General features: G+C 34.0%; 1 pseudogene; it reads right to left on the bottom strand.

Moving 5' to 3' along the window:
• Nucleotides 1–705: 705 nt before the first annotated feature.
• On the bottom strand, nucleotides 706–19014 carry LOC131613999 (putative E3 ubiquitin-protein ligase LIN; annotated as a pseudogene).
• Between the last annotated feature and the right edge of the window lie 223 nt (nucleotides 19015–19237).

Genomic DNA, 19237 nt, shown 5'->3' with positions numbered 1-19237 from the left:
ACACTTATTTACACAAATTAAAAATAAATTTCATGAAAGTGGAATACCCGTGCGTTAGCACGACACTGGTTTGGGTTGGACCAAGTAAATAATTGTATATGTTTTTAAAAATTATTGTTCTTAAAAACTATTAAACAACTATTGTAAAAAATAGCAAAAAATGTAATAAGCCGTGCGTCACACGAATTTTGGTCTAGTTACCTGTGCATTCACACGGTACTGGTGTGTTACCCGTGCGTTCATATTGTACTGGTATATTACCCGTGCGTTCACATAGATTTTGAATTGATATTAAAAGTACTATATAACAGTTTCTTTAATCTTTAATGAGCAAACAAAACAAAAAGTTTATGTTACTATGTTATAGTCCCCTGTTTAATAGTTGATTTTATATGAGGAATGTAGAAATCATAAAAAAATGTTAGCAGTATCTATGTAGTGGTTTTACATCAAGTACTACCTTTTAATAGTTGTGATGGTTTTATTTTTATTTTTAGGAAAGACCAATAAACATTAATATAAACAGCAAACATAAGTCATGCCTTTACATGTTCAAATTTAACATAACCTTGTACAATAAGCCAAAATCAACAGAAATAAAATAAAAACACACCAAAATTTTCAAAATAAATAACCAGACTCACACATGTCTTGCCAACAATTAACCTGAATGAAATACAAAAGCTTCAACAAACAACTCTAAAAATTACAATGAAAACATATAGGATATCTAACAATAGAACTGAAAACCCAAAAGGGTAACCAAAGTTGAACATTATGGACATAAAAAAGCATCCTAGAACATATCATAAATGGAAGAAGTGGTAGTTACTTGTCATTCAACACCATGTTATCCTCATTGTCTTGACTCATACTTGATGTTTGACTATCATTCTTTCTCTTAATATTTTTCAAGACCTATATTACAAATAACTGTTACGTAGTTGAACTTATAAAGTAGTAACTACACCTAACAATCATAAATGATGGGATTATGTTGATCTTATCAGACATACCGATTCTTCTTCGTCGCCGTTGAAAATATGATATGAGCTTATGTCTGGAGATGATGATAGAGAGTGATCAGAAATAGTTGAGCCCCTAAAACGATTAGAGTGTAACCGCAAAAACATGGAAAAGGTGAAAAAATATGGTTTTTATCATAATATCTTCATCCTTGACACTTGTCTTTGGTTCAGGTGAGAAAATATGGTTTTTATCATAATCTACAGATGCATCATAATGCTCAGAATCTGAATCATCTTCAATCTCTTCAATTATGCTCTCCTGCAGAATTTAATTTATCATAAGTCCTATATGAATATGCTACTCTAAATCCATTTATGATAAGTTTCTATTACCTTAGCACCCCACATGGATGATTTCTCCCCCTTTGAATGGTTGGAAATGGAAGTTAAATTCTCTCTGTTGAAATTCAGCATCCAAAAAGCACATATAAGAATCAAAAGGTTCAAATGAAATAAATCACATGTTACTAAAACACAAAGAAATGGGTATTATTGCATAGCCATGTCATGTCCTGGATTCGTTCAAACTCACAGATTCGAAGAAATCATAACTTGAGTGCATAACTCTAACCTGGCTGTTTTACTTAAACCATCATAGAAAACATCAAAGACTCGTTGAAAACTCGATCAAAATCACTTGTCTCCGATGTATCACAACTTTCAGACATCACTTCGATCATAAGCCTGTGTCTCTCCTTCGAATACCACCCTACAGTCGAACTCATATGAGGAAGAAACAGGTTTTTCATAACTCAGGCGCGAAATCAATCCTAGAGAAAAACATATCAACATTAAACATCTCAAGAGAATGAAAAATACAACTCTTAATATTGTTCCTCAACTTCCACAAATACGATAAATTCAAATGCGCCCAAGCTGATAAATACGAATTCGACACTCCATCAGTTGTCTGCTTAGGATTCAATGCTGCACACACTTGCAGAACATCAAGGAGAATGAAGGACATTCAATATGTTTATAATCAATTCTTACTGACATAATTCAATACCAAAATTTAGGTATCAGACAAAACTATACTCCAAGCATCAACAGATAATTATTCCTTAAACTATCAATTAATGTTGAATTATTCACAAGTAATCTCATCAATATCTCGATAGTTCCTTAAATTTTGGAGTTAAATGAAATTAATGTTTGATTGGATTGACATGCAATCATACTAACAATAGAATAAATCTATAACACCAAAGAGGAAAACCTTTGCAATAACATCATCAATTTCTACAAATCCAACCCATTTTAAAGACTCAGACTGGAAAAGAGGAAAACCAGCATCTAGCTCAGCTCTCCTTATGTATATAGAACAGAAATGAATGAATACATAAGTAACATAGTAACATACGATGTACACAGAGAGAGGAAAAATATGAATGTGCATAATGCTTCTAGAAACAAAAATACTGATGAAACTAACAAATCAAGCAAATATAAAATTTGTCAATATAAATTAAGAAATAGGGATAGTTTAAACTAATTAGTTTATTCACTCGTGAAGCTGAGAATTAAAAAAACTATTGATACTTACCAGCAGCTGAGTGAGAATCAAATGCAAGTAAAATTGACTGTGGGGACTGCATGTTCGGATGAAGACCTTGATCATACAGAGAGCTATTCCACTTTGATGAAGAAGAGCTTCACAAATGCAGAAGAGTAAAGCTACAAAATATAGCTAGAAAGAAATAGTTTAGACAAATTTTTTGAATCCTATCCTACTCAAAAGGGTTAAAAGGACTAAAAACAAAAATTACTAAACTAAGAAATTTTGTATTGAAGGAATCCGCCTTGCTATATTTTCCTTCACTGCACCTGCAATGAAAGAAAAAATAAGAAAGGATAAATACGCAAAATCTAATTAGGGAATGGTAACTCCGCCCATACAAATGAGCCATGTATTTCTCTTCATTTGGCATTAGCTTCAGTGTCCAAAAACCCAGGCGACGTATCGTTGTATAACCACGATGCACCCATTGTTAGAACAAGATTGAGAATCTATGTTCATAATTTGGTTTTGATGATAACAAGCATATATTTTGTGAGTAACAATTTTATTACTAATGGTTTCATTTAGTGTGCAGATACTATGTTATGAGTCTTATACAGGATTCATCGGAAAAAGAATACAATGACTACATCAGAAATTGGCTCAGATATGAAATCAAACATCCAGAAGATTCACAAATCCAAATTATCATTCATCAGATGTTCTGATTGAGATCATGTAAAACAAGCCCACTCAGAAGAACATGCAACTACAACAGTATCACAAGGAGCTAGATTTCAACAAGACAATCTTCAAATAGTTAAACAGAAATATCAACATTCACATACAACAAGCACAGAATCAGAAAGTACATCAGAAGCTTCAAAGGAATATCAATATACATGAAGATCCGTTACAGTAAGAAGATCACATAAACAGAAAATCAGAAGTTCTGATAGAATAACGCAGTGACATTCAAAACGCAAACAACAACAGAGTCACTTGTGAACCAATTAAGAATCTACAGCTCAGCATACAAATTAAATAAAATACAAAGCTTAGAATATGATGGGAAGCCGTTACAAAAATCATCATTGGCAAAACAGTTACAATATTTAAAAGGAACAACTCCCAAGGTTGATTGAAGAAGCAAGCCACATGCAGCGCTTTGGAAAGACAAAGTTTAAGCCAGAGAAGCACGCCACTTACTGACACCATCTTACTAAGGATAAGGCTCTGTCGTGAACACATGCAGCCAATCAGAGCAAAGCATTCAAAGCCATCTTCAACTAGATTGCAACAGTTATATTCTAACGGTAACACATCAAGCATTATATATATATATATATATATCAAACTTCAAACTTGAATGTGTGCAATTGACGATCATCCTTAGTGTGAGTCCATGGGGAATCTGAGGAGTGAATCTACAGTATGCGACCAAAATAAAAATACATGAGAGAAAATCAGTAGAAAGTAACTGGGCATGAAAAGCTTGATTGAAGAAATATGAATCCATGCGTCTGAAAATACACAAGAGGCAACACATACTTAGTATGTTATGAATCAATCCATAGTGTTGTCATACACTAACCATAAGCCTACGTGAAGAAATCATAGAAGAATTGAAGAAGAAATCTCTGCTGTTTAGCAGTATTCTCCACTGGAGTTATCAAAAGTTCACCAATACTTGATCAACTCATACATTGTTCACATTGAATGACTTGAGAAACTTAATACACTGAGTTGTTGCTCGAAGAAGTGTTTCATGTTTGCTTATGATCATTAAATGTGTTATCACCTGTAACAAGCTTCATGATCAGTATTCAAGAGGAAGACAAGAATTGGAAGAAGCAAATAAAAATAGAGTTATTTCTCTAAATCGGCTTGAAGAGGAAATGAAGATGGTCTAACAAGAAGGAATTAATTTCAAGAGCTAAAGCTCAAATCTCCTTACTTAGATGAGAAAAGACCAAACTGAAAGAAGCAATTAATACAAGAATTGCTACTCTTAATCTACTTTTAAAAGAAGAAAATGAGGATCAAGAAGAAGTAACCAAGACTAAAGTTGTTTCTCTTAATCTGCTTTCAAAAGAAGAAGATCTCATCTAGAAGTTCAAGAATAGAAGACTACAAGATTATGTATTATTCTTGTAATTAATTGTAAGACACATAGAGTTGTTGCTCGTAGTGTGTTATGTCTTAGGAAACTTCTGAAAGATTGTTTAGGCACCAGAAGTGACTTATAGTCAGTGTGTCGTAAACATTTGTACTTAGATTAGGAGAAAATCTGCTTGAATAAGAAGCACATCTGTAAATCTCCAGTAGAACAATTCTGAAAAGAATTGGTGATGATGCCTTAAGTGACCGAGTGAAGGTTTGATGCTTAAGAAGACAGTGGCTGCGGTCATTGTGGAAATTCTCTTGGAGACCAAGTGATGGTAAGAAGTCCATGAGTCAATGGATGTTATATCTCGTGGAGATCAATGAACAGTTCATTGGAGTTAGTCACAGCAGGTAGCTGTGCAGGTTACTAAATTGATGAACTTTATATCCAGATGGGATCACTGAACGGTTCAATCATCTAGTAGTTAGTCACTCGCGGGTAGCTTGTGCAGGGTTAGTTACAGCAATTGGCTGTGCAGGTTGTTAGTCACGACGAAGGATCATGCAGATGTAATCAAGTTTAGTTATAGTGGATTAAGACCTCTGTTGAGAGGAAAAACACCTGAAGAAGGTGGACTGGAGGTAGCCTTATTTAGAAGGTGAACCAGGATAAAAATAAACGTGTCTTTTACTTTCTGCACAACTCAATTAACTCTGAACATTCACACAGAATATACTTAGAACTGTACTGAGACAAGTCAGAAGTTCTGATGATACAAAGAAGTTAAATTGAATATCTCATAGGCTATGAAACTCCATTCCAAGTATGCTTCCGCAATATTGTAAAGCATATCCAGAAGATGAGATACTAAGAAGAAAGAAAATAAATTAAAGAAAGGGAATTTTTAATTGATAAAGAACACAATTCAATCCCCCCCTTTCTTGTGTTTTTCTCCACCTTCAATTGGTATCAGAGCATGGCTCTGTTATTGATCTCAAGATCCAACACTTAACCGTGTAGAGAGATCCAGAAGGAGAAAAACCATACTGAGTAGAAAATCAACGACATATCTCAACACTCAGTATAATCAGAAGATGTCAAGGCCAATATCTCAAGACTCTTTGCACATCATCAACACATTATAAGAAATTTTGTGAATCAACTTCAAAGTTCCATTAGAAGCTGAAGACATCTAATATCAGAAGATAAACAAGCAAAGCTGACTCAAGCCAGAATGATATAATCCATTCAGTCAAGATCAGGTCAAGGAATGAAGACACTTCAAGACAAAGATCAAAAGAAGAAAACGACAGAACCTCTACATCAAAAGATGCTCAAACTCAGACAAGACAAGAAGGAAGGTTTATCATCAAGAACGGTCAGATCTTTCTAAAACTCTCTCTCTTAAATCCCTGTTAATATGTGTATTAATAATGTTTATAAGTGTATCTAGCATGCTCATATAAATAGTCTCTCATAGCCACCTACTCTAATACCAATGTGCATGTTTTTAATTCTAGATTAGCATTAACTACAACATTAATTCTTAGTGTCTACTTTTGGTCAAACAACTGCTTCCTTAATAAAACCAAATCCAACAAAAATATGATCTTAAACATGTGTCAGTATCTCTCGTCTACTCTTACATGCTACCCAAGTTAATGAGAAAAGACAAAAGCCCTTAAGCGTGCATCAGTATATTGTCATATCATGACATGCACCTCTTCACCTTTCTCTACATATGCTAACATTAGATCTGAAACAAAGTCACTCTCCTCTGCCAAATTTAACACCCAATATCCACTTCCATTTCTCTCCAAAATATCTCTCACCCCTTTTTCAGAAACATGCCTGCCAAGACCTACCATGGAGATGATAATTACCTATGGGTCATCTCTGATAAAGATCCAAACTTTTTTCTTCTTCAGGATGATGCAAAAGAATTGATTAGAAGCTACCAAATCCAGTCCTGGGAAAACTACTTCACAATGCTCAAAGGACCTGTTTATCCCGTGTTAGTAAAAGAATTATGGAAATTTGCCAAAGTAAGTGATGACGGAAATACCATCTTCTTTGAAATATTCAAACTCCCTATTTCTGTTACCCTTCAAACAATTGTCAAAGCCACGGGTTGTGTCTCATCCGGAGTCATCGTTGAAGATTTCCAATCTGATTTAAGATTGGTGAAATCCTTCAAAACCTTGTTTGATGACTCTGTTCCTTATGAACCAAACAATCCTGAGCATATCCTCCACTATCCTAAAATCTGGTTCAAGTTCTCCCTAATAAACCTTCGTCCCAGGATGCCCGTAAGAGATGTCATGACCCATGATGACAGAGTGCTAGTATTTCTTCTAACGCACCACCATAGGATCGATCTTCCTAAAACTATCTTCAATCACCTCAAGGACACCATCAAAATATCCAAAAATCAGTCACATTTCCACATTCCATATGGAAGAGCACTATCTGAACTAATCATGAACAATGTCATCTGGAGACTCGTTGGTCGGGAAGTACCTAAGCAGGCACTTAACTCAAAAACGTGTGACCAGGTGAACAAGATTGAAGAACTTGAACACTAATTTCTCTTACGGATAAATTCACTTAGAAGTACTGATAATGTCACACGGTGTGCACAAACTCTGAAACTATTTGAAGATTTCTAAAACTGACTAAATCTGTAATGTCTGAGTCTAGAAAATGTTGTGGTCAATATTGTACTTTATATAATATATATTTACTAATTAAATCTTACCTTCTGACTAGGATAAAAACATAACTCCTAACCCAGTCATGTTATCTATACTAACACATGTCATTAATTACTCTCCCTAGGAATAATACAGAATAAATGCAAAACAATGATCTCGAAAAATTAAAAGAATCAAAATTGCTTGAACTTCTCCCCATGCACCAGTATGTAATGATTAACCCTACCCTCTAGGTTAATCTCCTTTATCACTCCACAAACTATTCCACTTCCTGTATTTCTCTACAAAATCCTTCAACACAAAATTCCACTGCTCTTACTCATCTTAAATATCTCTGCTCTTAACCCAGCAAAACCCCAGCTCCATGGCCGTCAGAACCTTTCTTGGAGTTGAAAGTATGCTTGTGATCATTAATGAATCTAAACTGGTTAACTCAAGTGATGAGTATGGCTTCCATAGATTCTTTGATTATCAAGGATGGAATGAATACAAGGAAATCCTTAACAAACACATCTACCCAAACCTCATTAAGAACTTCTGGCTACATGCTTGCGTCAGCAGTGATGAAAAAAGCATTATGTCTCACATATTCTACTCCAAAATTATGATTACAAAGGAGTCTATTGCTAATGCAATTCAGTACCCGTCCAATTGAAATCTTATGCCCTTAGAATTCTTTGATCACCTTGCTAGAAAAGAATTCGTTAAGATTTCCAAACTTCCAGTCACCTTCAGAAGATTCTATAATAACTCAACAAATCTGAAGCCCATATACAGAGCCTGGATCCTGTTTGTCATGTCAAACATTATGCCTCGAAGGTTCTGCCTAAATATTCTAACCACGCGAGAAAAATACCTAGCCCTCTGCTTTCGTCAAGGTCATAAGCTAAATCTGCCAGCAGTCATCTTCACTCATCTGAAGGAAGCTGTAAATTATCCCATAAACTCTCAGGATACTTGCTATATTCCCTATGGGTGAGTCATCTCAGAACTAATTGAGAAATCTGGAATCCTCTATAACCTTCCGCAAACAACTCTAGCTAGGAGTAATATCATGTCTAGCTATGAATGTCATGAGTTTTTGATTGCAGAATTTGCTTAATCATTTAAATTAATGTAATGGTTTCTTCTACCAATGCTTGTTAAAAATGCATGACTTGCTTTCTCCTATAAAAAGTCTTCTATCTATTGATATGCAAGATTTTCTTCTCTGCTTACTGAATTTTTTTCAGTTTACAACTATCTTAAAATATGACTAAATCATCTTAGAAACAATCTGAAAAATCATCTGGACAAGTTTTAAGGAATCAAATCATTCCTAACCTGTGTATCTGAAGTGTTTTCCTAGAATACAGGAAAATCTGAAACTTAAGGAATGCTCTGTTAGAAGTTCTTAGAAGATGCTCACATTTATAGCTAAAATATCTATAAATATTCGGAAGAAACAAACTGGACAAATTATTTCAGGGGGAGCTATAAATCAGAAATTAATTCATAGGGTCATCTAACTCAGGGGGAAACTACACATCTCAGGGGGAGAAATTATTTCTAAATCTGATAAATCTCATCCAACCCTCTTAAACGCTTTTTGATTATGACAAAAAGGGGGAGAAAGAAAAAGTACATTTTTTATGAAAAATAAAGTTGCTTGATTGAACATATAAATGGGAATGAAATATACTTGTTTAATTATTATCACCCCATAAAATTGTTCCATCAAAATACATGGTTTTTGTCATCATCAAAAAGGGGGAGATTGTTAGAACAAGATTGAGAATCTATGTTCAGAATCTGGTTTTGATGATAACAAGCATATATTTTGTGAGTAACAATTTTATTACTAATGGTTTGTTTGAGTGTGCAGATAATATGTTATAAGTCCTATACAAGATTCATCAAAAAAAGAGTACAATGACTACATCAGAAACCGGCTCAGATATGAAATCTAACATCCAGAAGATTTACAAATCCAAAACATCATTCATTAGATGTTCTGATTGAGATCATGTAAAACAAGCCCACTCAGAAGAACATGCAACTACAATAGTATCACAAGGAGCTAGATTTCAACAAGACGATCTTCAAAGAGTTAAACAGAAATATCAACGTTCACATACAACAAGCACATAATCGGAATGCACATCAGAAGCTTCAAAGGAATATCAATATACATGAAGTTTCGTTACAGGAAGAAGATCACATGAATAGAAAATCAAAAGTTCTGATAGAATAACGTAGTGACATTCAAAACGCAAACAACAACAGGGTCACTTGTGAACCAATGAAGAATCTATAGCTCAGCTTACAACTTAAATAAAATACAAAGCTTAGAATTTGATGGGAAGCCGTTACAAACATCATCATTGGCAAAACAGGTACAACATTTAAAAGGAACAACTTCCAAGGTTGATTGAAGAAGCAAGCCACATGCAGCACGCTGGAAAGATAAAGTTTAAACCAGAGAAGCACGCCACTAACTGACACCATCTTACTAAGGATAAGGCTCTGTCGTGAACACATGCAGCCAATCAGAGCAAAGCATTCAAAGCCATCTTCAACCAGATTGCAACGATTATATTCTAACGGTAACCCATCAAGCTATATATATATCAAACTTCAAACTTTAATGTGTGCAACTGAGGAGCATCCTAAGTGTGAGTCCATGGGGAATCTGAGGAGTGCATCTATAATATGCGACAAAAAGAAATAAACATGAGAGAAAATCAGTAGAAAGTAACTGGGCATGAAAAGCTTGATTGAAGAAATATGAATCCATGCGTCAGAAAATACACAAGAGGCAACACATACTCAGTATGTGATGAATCAATCCATAGTGTTGTCATACACTAACCATAAGCCTACGTGAATAAATCATAGAAGAATTGAAGAAGAAATCTCTGCTGTTTAGTTGTATTCTCCACTGGAGTTATCAAAAGTTCACCAATACTTGATCAACTCATACATTGTTCACATTGAATGACTTGAGAAACTGAATACACTGAGTTGTTTCTCGAAGAAGTGTTTCATGTTTGCTTATGATCATTAAATGTGTTATCAGCTGTAATAAGCTTCATGATCAGTATTCAAAAGGAAGACAAGAGTTGGAAGAAGCAAATAAAAATAGAGTTGTTACTCTAAATTTGCTTGAAGAGGAAATGAAGATGGTCTTACAAGAAGAAATTAATTTCAAGAGCTGAAGATCTAATGTCCTTACTCAGATGAGAAAAGACCAAACTAAAAGAAGCAATTAATACAAGAGGTGTTGCTCTTAATCTGCTTTTAGAAGAAGAAGATGAAGATCAAGAAGAAGCAACTAAGACCAGAGCTGGTGCTCTTAATCTTCTTTCAGAAGAAAAAGATCTCATCCAGAAGTTCAAGAATAGAAGACTACAAGATTATGTATTATTCTTGTAATTATTTGTAAGACACGTAGAGTTGTTGCTCGTAGTGTGTTATATCTTAGGAAACTTCTGAAAGATTATTTAGGCACCAGAAGTGACTTCTAGTCAGTGCGTCGTAAACATTTGTACTTAGATTAGGAGAAAATCTGCTTGAATAAGAAGCACATCTGTAAATCTCCAGTAGAACAATTCTGAAAAGAATTGGTGATGATGCCTTAAGTGACCGAGTGAAGGTCTAATGCTTAAGAAGACAGTGGTTGCGGTCATTGTGGAAATTCTCTTGGAGACCAAGTGATGGTTAGAAGTCCAAGAGTCAATTGATGAACGTTATATCCAGATGGGATCACTGAACGGTTCATTCATCTAGGGGTTAGTCACTCGCGGGTAGCTTGTGCATGGTAAGTCACAGCAGTTGGCTGTGCAGGTTGTTAGTCACGACGAAGGATCATGCAAATGTAATGTAGTTTGGTTATAGTGGATTAAGACCTCTGTTGAGAGGCAAATCACCTGAAGAAGGTGGACTGGAGGTAGCCTTATTCAGAAGGTGAACCAGGATAAAAATAAATGTGTGTTTTACTTTCTGCACAACTCAATTATCTCTGAACATTCACACAAAATATCCTTAGAACTGTACTGAGACAAGTCAAAAGTTCTGATGATACAAAGAAGTTAAATTGAATATCTCATCGGCTATGCAACTCCATTCCAAGTATGCTTCCGCAATATTGTAAAGCATATCCAAAAGATGAGATACTAAGAAGAAAGAAAAGAAATTAAAGAAAGAGTATTTTTAATTGATAAAGAACACAATTCAATCCTCCCTTTCTTGTGTTTTTCTCCACCTTCACCCATCACTGTATAGGTTCATATCAAAGCCTTTCCGGTTTATTTCCAGAATTAGTAGTTATTTGGACCTAGTCCTATTCTCTTCAGATAGTATTGGGCATGTTGTATAACTGCAGTAAAAGACAGTAGATTATTGTATAAACATTTCATCAATCACAAAATCATCAAATCGATCCAGTCTATAACATGAAAAAGAAACCACTAAATCATCAAATCAACCACAAAAATCGTATCTACAGATTAAAAACCATAACTTTCTAACTAATTAACAGAGATTGATACCCTAAAATCTCAATCCAACCGATTCAGACACCGTAAGGTGTGCCGTACAAACTTTACTCTCTTTCAAAGCCATTCATCATCATCATCTACAAACTTGTATGAAAGTTTATATCATTACATTAACCATTGAGGGAACTTATATGCACCAAACCATTGCAAGAAATTAACAAAATCATCTCAGGTGGTTCTACACATAGAGACATGTAGAGTAAGTTCAATATCAAATGAAAACTTTTCACATAAGGGTAAAATAAGAAATTAACCCATTGAAAATACTTAATTCGTATCCTGGAGCTAATTCCTACCAAAAGGTTAACATCTTACCTCAGATCAAATATTTGAAAACTTGATGTATATTACACCAGCCATACCTAACAAGCAGTTATAAAAAGAAACTCGCAAGTTAGAGACAGAAGAGGAAGCTAGGGTTCAAATAGTGAAAGGAAAAGATAAAGAGAGTATCGAATTGGAAGGAAGGAAAAGGTGGAGAATCGAGATGAAGCCACATGTTCTTGCCCTTCTGACGAGCTGCATCAATGGTTTTTCTGATGACAAAAGCTTCAAATTTAGAGTGCGAAACACCATTGATGACTTTTGAATCATCGGCAACGATGCACTTGGTTTCTTCTTCCCGATGGAAAAGGAAGAGAAAAAGAAGAAGGAAGAGAGGAGAGAGAGGAAGGAAGAGGAAGATACGAAAGAGAAATGAAAGAAGAAAGAGAAGGAAGAGAGAGTTAGTAGAGGACGAAGTTGAAAAGAGTTTGATTGTTGAAGCAAGGCAACGAGCTGGATTTGACACATCGTAAAACATGCACAAAGCTATCCGCAGAAGCTTAAAGCAGATAAAGCAGTAGCATATGCAGTACGACAGCGAAACATAGTTAGAAGAAGATGGTTAGGGAAGTTGTGAATGTGAGAGAGGAGTGTAGTTAGAAAGTAAAAAGTGTTTGTATAATTAAGATAAGGCTATGGAAAGACAAAAAAAAGTGGGAAAAGTGCATATGTGGAGCAAATAGGGAAAAAGGTATCATAGGATTTTCCAGATATATAAATTTTCTTATATGGTAGATATTAATTCTCTAAACCCCACATACAATTCATCATGTCCCCGTTTATAGAGCAAGAACCCCACCCTTACCTTTGGATCGAAGATCGCTCTAATTTTGTTCCGGTTGAAACCCCAAAAATTGTTTTGCTAAACTTTTGCCCGAACTCTCTTCTTCTCTTGATTCCTTTCTCTGCTACTGCTATTCCTTAAGGTGCCTCAAAATTATGTTTTTCTGGTTTTTGGAAACCTAAGTGATACCATTACCTCATTATTTCTAATTGGGCCAAACCAAATGCACGTACAGTATATACTTAGCCCATTTAATTCAATTATAGTATGCCTCCTAATATTTTATGTCTCAATTACTCGGTTAATTTAATTAATCAGAATATTTCCCAAACGCCAAATATTATTCTACTAATATTTTTAATACTAAAAATACTAAAATTCACTATTAAATATCGACCCGCTATTTCGTTAAAATACCGAATCGATCACTCAAAACGCGCCAAAACATGATAGATATTAAACTAATCCAAATTAAATATTAAATCGTAATACGGGTGTTACATAAGACAACAAGACCAACCGCGTATTAAGACATGACATGTATTTAGAGTGAGACGCTTTATTGAGATCACTTAGACAAAATTACACTTAAAGTAAAAGTACTCGTACTCGCACCAATTAAAACTCATTCTGACACCATTTACTGAACTTAACCACCAACATTAGTAGTAGTAGTAGTAGTAGTAGTAGGTAGTAGTAGTAGTAGTAGTAGTAGTGGTAGTAGTAGTAGTAGTAGTAGTAGTAGTAGTAGTAGTAGTAGTAGTAGTAGTAGTAGTAGTAGTAGTAGTGGTAGTAGTAGTAGTAGTAGTAGTAGTAGTGGTAGTAGTAGTAGTAGTGGTAGTAGTAGTGGTAGTAGTGGTAGTAGTAGTAGTAGTAGTGGTAGTAGTAGTGGTAGTAGTAGTAGTAGTGGTGGTAGTAGTAGTAGTAGTGGTGGTAGTAGTAGTAGTAGTAGTAGTAGTAGTAGTAGTAGTAGTAGTAGTAGTAGTAGTAGTAGTAGTAGTAGTAGTAGTAGTAGTAGAGTATACTTCTGCAGGATTTATGGGAAACAAGCAAACATTTTTGTGGAAACTCTATAAAGGTTTGAAGTATTATTCTGAACATTTTTATCACAAGTCCAGTCACTTTCCACCCTACAGCATGATGTATCTGAGTGATAGGTTATACTTTTTAAGTGATATTTGGAAGAAGCAGAATCAATATATGTGTTAGTTGAATGGATTCTATCTGAGAACCCCAAATCTTACCAAAAATATGTCGCTATATCATATAGCAAAGTGTTGATTCCAGGTTTAAACATCATCGATAACTTTTTAGCTGATATGATTAAATCCTACACGTCGGATGATACAAAAAGTGAAGAAAAAAAGATCGTTATGTAGCTAAGACAATTAAAATTGTCGGTTAGCATGTCGAACTTGAACAAATAGGTGGATGAAGAAACTGTCATCAAGGTTCTAGACTATCACATCCCTCTCAACTTTATTGGCTGAGTAAATGCCAATCAGAGTTGTTCCACCTTGCTCATTCGATCGAGGATTCAAAGAAAAGTACATCTTTTGCAATAGTGTTACTAATTTGATTGTTTCTTCTTTTCCTAAAGAATTCTTTGGAAAAAGTACTTGGGTTCCTAAATTCTGAGTTAAAACATACAACATCATATTAGAAAATATTAAGTTAAGGCAAAAATTATAAGCTACATTATAACCTCAAGCAATTGCATCATAATCACATATGTTTCAAAAGCATAAGCTCAAGCAATACTCAATAAAAAATCAGATTAGAAAGTATTAAGTTAAGGCAGAAATTTTATCAAGCACTTAGAAATCATCTCAAACACATAGAATCGCATCATTAAAGTTGAATCAACACAAATTAAATTGAACACTTAGAAATTATCTCAAACACTTAGAGATCAAACACTTAGAAATTATCTCAAACACTTAGAATCACATCGTCAAAGTTGAATCAACACATGTTAATCAAAAAGATCGCATAATTAGAGTTGAATCAACACAAATCAAAAGAAATTGAACCAAAAAGATCGCATCGTCAAAGTTGAATCAACACAAATTAAATCAACACAAACTGAATCAAAAAGATCACATCATCAATTGAATCAACACAAATCAACACAATTTGAATCAACACAAATGAACACAAACTGAATCAAAAAGACTGCATCATCAAAGTAAAATCAACACAAATTCAATCATAATTATTACTTAGCAAAAGGTAAAAAAAAAAACCTTTACGTTCTATGATCAGCACTTGCTTCATGTTGACCGATCGCCCTCCATTTCTGCGAAGGAACAGTGAATTAACCAGTTTGCGCGTCAAAAACTTTGTTTTCACTTGTTATTATCTCTCTATATAAATGTTTAATTAATTAAATAAATTTAAAATATTTATAAATTAAAGAATAAAGGGATGTTGCACTGACCGTGTAAATTAATTTTACACTGTCAACCAATCACAACCATGTTTTCAGCCACATCACACTTTTATTTTAAACTATTAATTTTGTATTAGATGACAGTGTAAAATATTTTTACATTGTCATATTCATTAAACCCTAAACTATAACTAGTATTGCTTTCGCTAAACTTACATTAAACATATTTATATTTAATCTTATGTTCCGATTAAAAAATGCAAAGCAAGTGTTACAAAAACTTGTCGCCACATCTCTACACTTTCATTTACGTCTTCTCTTGATTATCCAATAAACACATTTAAAAATATATATTCAATGAAAAAACATTTGATTTTACAAGATAAAATATGTTGGCAGTTATATAAAAATGAAAATTTCATCACAATACAAGAAAAGTCCTATAATTCACCTGATGTTATTTTTTGTAATAAATAAGAACTTCTCTTTAGCAAAAAATGCGGTCAAGAAACTCTGTTGCTTTTGGGGCATCCATAACCGCATCTTCCAAAGTACTTAGAACAAATTCAAACTTGTTGAAGATAAACAGAAATGAGCAACATTTCTCACTACTATAGTCGGTGTTTTCAAATGAAACACACCCTTTAAAGAGCTGGGCTTGACTTAAGTGTTAAGGAGGCCACATGTGACAATGTCACATTATCCTCATAATTGCACTTGTAAGAAAATATGCATGCCAAAGTAGAAACCCCATTTCTTGGAAAGAATACATAATTGGCACAATAAGCTTAAACAAAGGGAATAGAAACCACAAGAAAAGAAACAAGTACCTATAGTATTATCTAATTGTTGCCCCTTGGACTACATAGTATTCTCTAATTGCTGCCCTGTGGACATGTTTTGTAGTCGCTCTTCTGACAAACCCTTTTCTGAAGAGGTATTTTGGGAGCCTCATCTATCTTGTGCTCGGGCAGTGCAACAGGTTTATCAAGAATCCTACTACCATAATTCATATTCTTCACTGGAACAGTTGATTCATCAAAAGCAGTTGGACCAGAAAATATATCTTGGAGAGTAGTTCTCCCAAACTACTCAGATAAATTACTATAACCAATAATTTTTCCATATAGTTCTCACTTAAATTACTATAAATATGATGCTAAGACTTGTCTACATGGTCAAGCTGCTTAATATTTGCAGAAGCATTTAAGTTTCCGTGTGGATAGATACTTTATGGAAAGTGATTTCTGTAATATCATTACACAAATACACAACGAAGTAATGAAGAATATTTTGGCTTCTTCACATGAATCTCATGTCCAATCCAACATTTCTTGAGTTGCAACTTGTGGAACCAAAAACCCACATTCAACAATTAAGATACACTATGAGGAAAAATTACTATTAAACTCAAATCCTAAATTCAAGAAAGAAATTTAACATCGACATTTAATCTAATTAATTGTAGAAAAATATTGTTAACTTTAAAATATTAATTTTTTTCCTTCTTATTGTTAAATGCAAATAGAAATTCAAAGAGAGATTTTTTTTATTAAACCCACAGACAGAAAACAAGAAGGGGTCATGAGATGAAAATGTGAGAGGACATAGAGAGATTACCATACCAACCCTTGGGTGTTGGCTTCGGCGGCAGCTTACAGTAGTGACTGGTCGGAGTTGTGAACGTGAATCCTAATCGCAGTGCGGACGGTGAAGTCTCTCTTATTCATTGGTTTTGGTTGAGTTGTTGTGAGATTTGTTGGTGGTTTTTGAAGGTGTTGTTGAAGGTTTGAAGAAGCATTTAAATTTTGATTTTGGTATGAACTAGAGTTGGTAAGGAAGATTGTTGGCTATTTTTTTCTCTTTACCTCTATTTATCTTTCTGATTTTTGGTTAATGCTGACAGTCCTTGACTTCTTGTGAGTAATATTGAAACATAGAAATGAGAAAAAGGAAAAAGCAAATGTTAAAAGAGGTTTTAGAATGAAGCCAATAATAGAATGATCCGTTGGGATGTGAAGTACTTTGTCAACAATTTTTTGTTTCTTTATCTTCTCATTTTTGTGTGTCCAAGTGAGTTTGAATTCTCAGTCGATTCTCTATAGATTTTTCTCATGAGTACAACTTGTAATAAAATCATATCTTATAATTTGCAAGTTACAATTATCATATATTTATCCATTAATTGAAAGGATGGGTTTGCATGCCCGCACTACTCCCCGTTCCCTTTGACAAAATATCAAATTTATTAACCGAGATTTTTCTTAGTATTGACCACTTAAAGCCTCATTGAGTCACTGATTGAACTGCATGACTAAATCGGATTAAATTGGATAATTCGGCTGAATAAATCTGTCTCTTACAATACTATATATTTATTAAATCGGTCGAACCTAATGACTCGGTCTCTTAAATATATCAGGACACCTACAAAATTTTAAATTTTTAAAATATCATCATTTCACATGTTTATTTTTTACATCCGAATTTTAAATATAATCAGCACGCACAACAAAATTATATAAAATTTAAATTTAAATCATTTTTAAATCAAGTCTAATTGCAAACAGGAAAAAATTGTTTCAAATAAGGTTAAATAAAGTCTAATTATATTTTATTTTTATTTTTTTTTAAAAATCATGAAAACGGCGTCGTTTTGTGCGGATAAAAAAATAGCATGCATTTGAACCACCGGTTCACCGGTTTTGACTGGTTCTCGCCGGTTCAATAGCATACCCGGTCTAGCAATCAGACCAGACCGATGACCCTTCTGGTTCCCGATTCGATTGGTTCGATCGACTGATCCGGTCTGATTTTTAAAACACTGGTTGAAACTGAACCTGATGATAAACACAGACGACTGTTGAAACTGAATCCTAAGTAAGTACACATAATTCCGTGTCTGTTTTTCACCTAGTTGGGATCTTGCGCCACCATAAAAAATACTTATAAAAAATACTTATGATAGGGGGATTTCTAATTCCACCTCATGTTTTCTTACATACCACGCGAAATTCCTTAAATGCCTCATAAAATTGGAAGTATATTTCTGGTGTGCACCAAAATTTGATAAATTATACACTAGAACTGGAATTTAATTTTCGGTTTTGATCCGGAAAAGTAATTTCAGTTTTATGCTACACAAAAACCAGAAAAACATCATCGAATAACACCAATATCACAAACTCAAAATATAATTCATAACATAAACATAGGAAATACATTAAGGATTTTAACATAAATCAAACAATACAAATCAACTTCCACGTTGATGTTGCAATATCATGATAATATTATCGACCGATCTTGAAATAGTTGCATATAGCTCGATCGGAAATTTACCCTCAAAACTGGTAAACATATTCCACATAGCTCGTATATTAGCGTCGTTCTTCAACTCACGAATATCTACCATCTTAGTTACGATAGGAGATACGAGAGATGAAACAACTTGAGACACATTAGGTTTGGGTATGTTATTGGGATGCACCATACCTAATGTTATAAAAAACATAAAACTTATTAACAATTACATAGAACATGGCAGAAGTTGCTGTCAAATAAACACAGACAGAAATTAGAATTGCATTTCCGGTTATGTTCAACTACCAACCGGAAGTATACATCGGTTTTTACGTAACATTTTTCCACAATGATAAACAGATTAATGTAATGAATGAGGATTGAATTGTGAATAAACTTTACCTTAAATTCCACTTCCTTGAGTTCCTTTTGATATGATGAACCACAAAAATGAATATTTAGAGTGGAAAATGGATTGAGAATGGAAGAGTTTTTGAGAGGTTTTATAGAAAGAAGAAGAAATGGTTTGATCAAGTAAGACCATGT

This window comes from Vicia villosa, linkage group LG6 (genome assembly GCF_029867415.1).
Source record: "Vicia villosa cultivar HV-30 ecotype Madison, WI linkage group LG6, Vvil1.0, whole genome shotgun sequence".
In the NCBI taxonomy this organism is placed as follows: Eukaryota; Viridiplantae; Streptophyta; class Magnoliopsida; order Fabales; family Fabaceae; genus Vicia; species Vicia villosa.
This window is presented reverse-complemented; position numbering and strand designations above follow the sequence as displayed.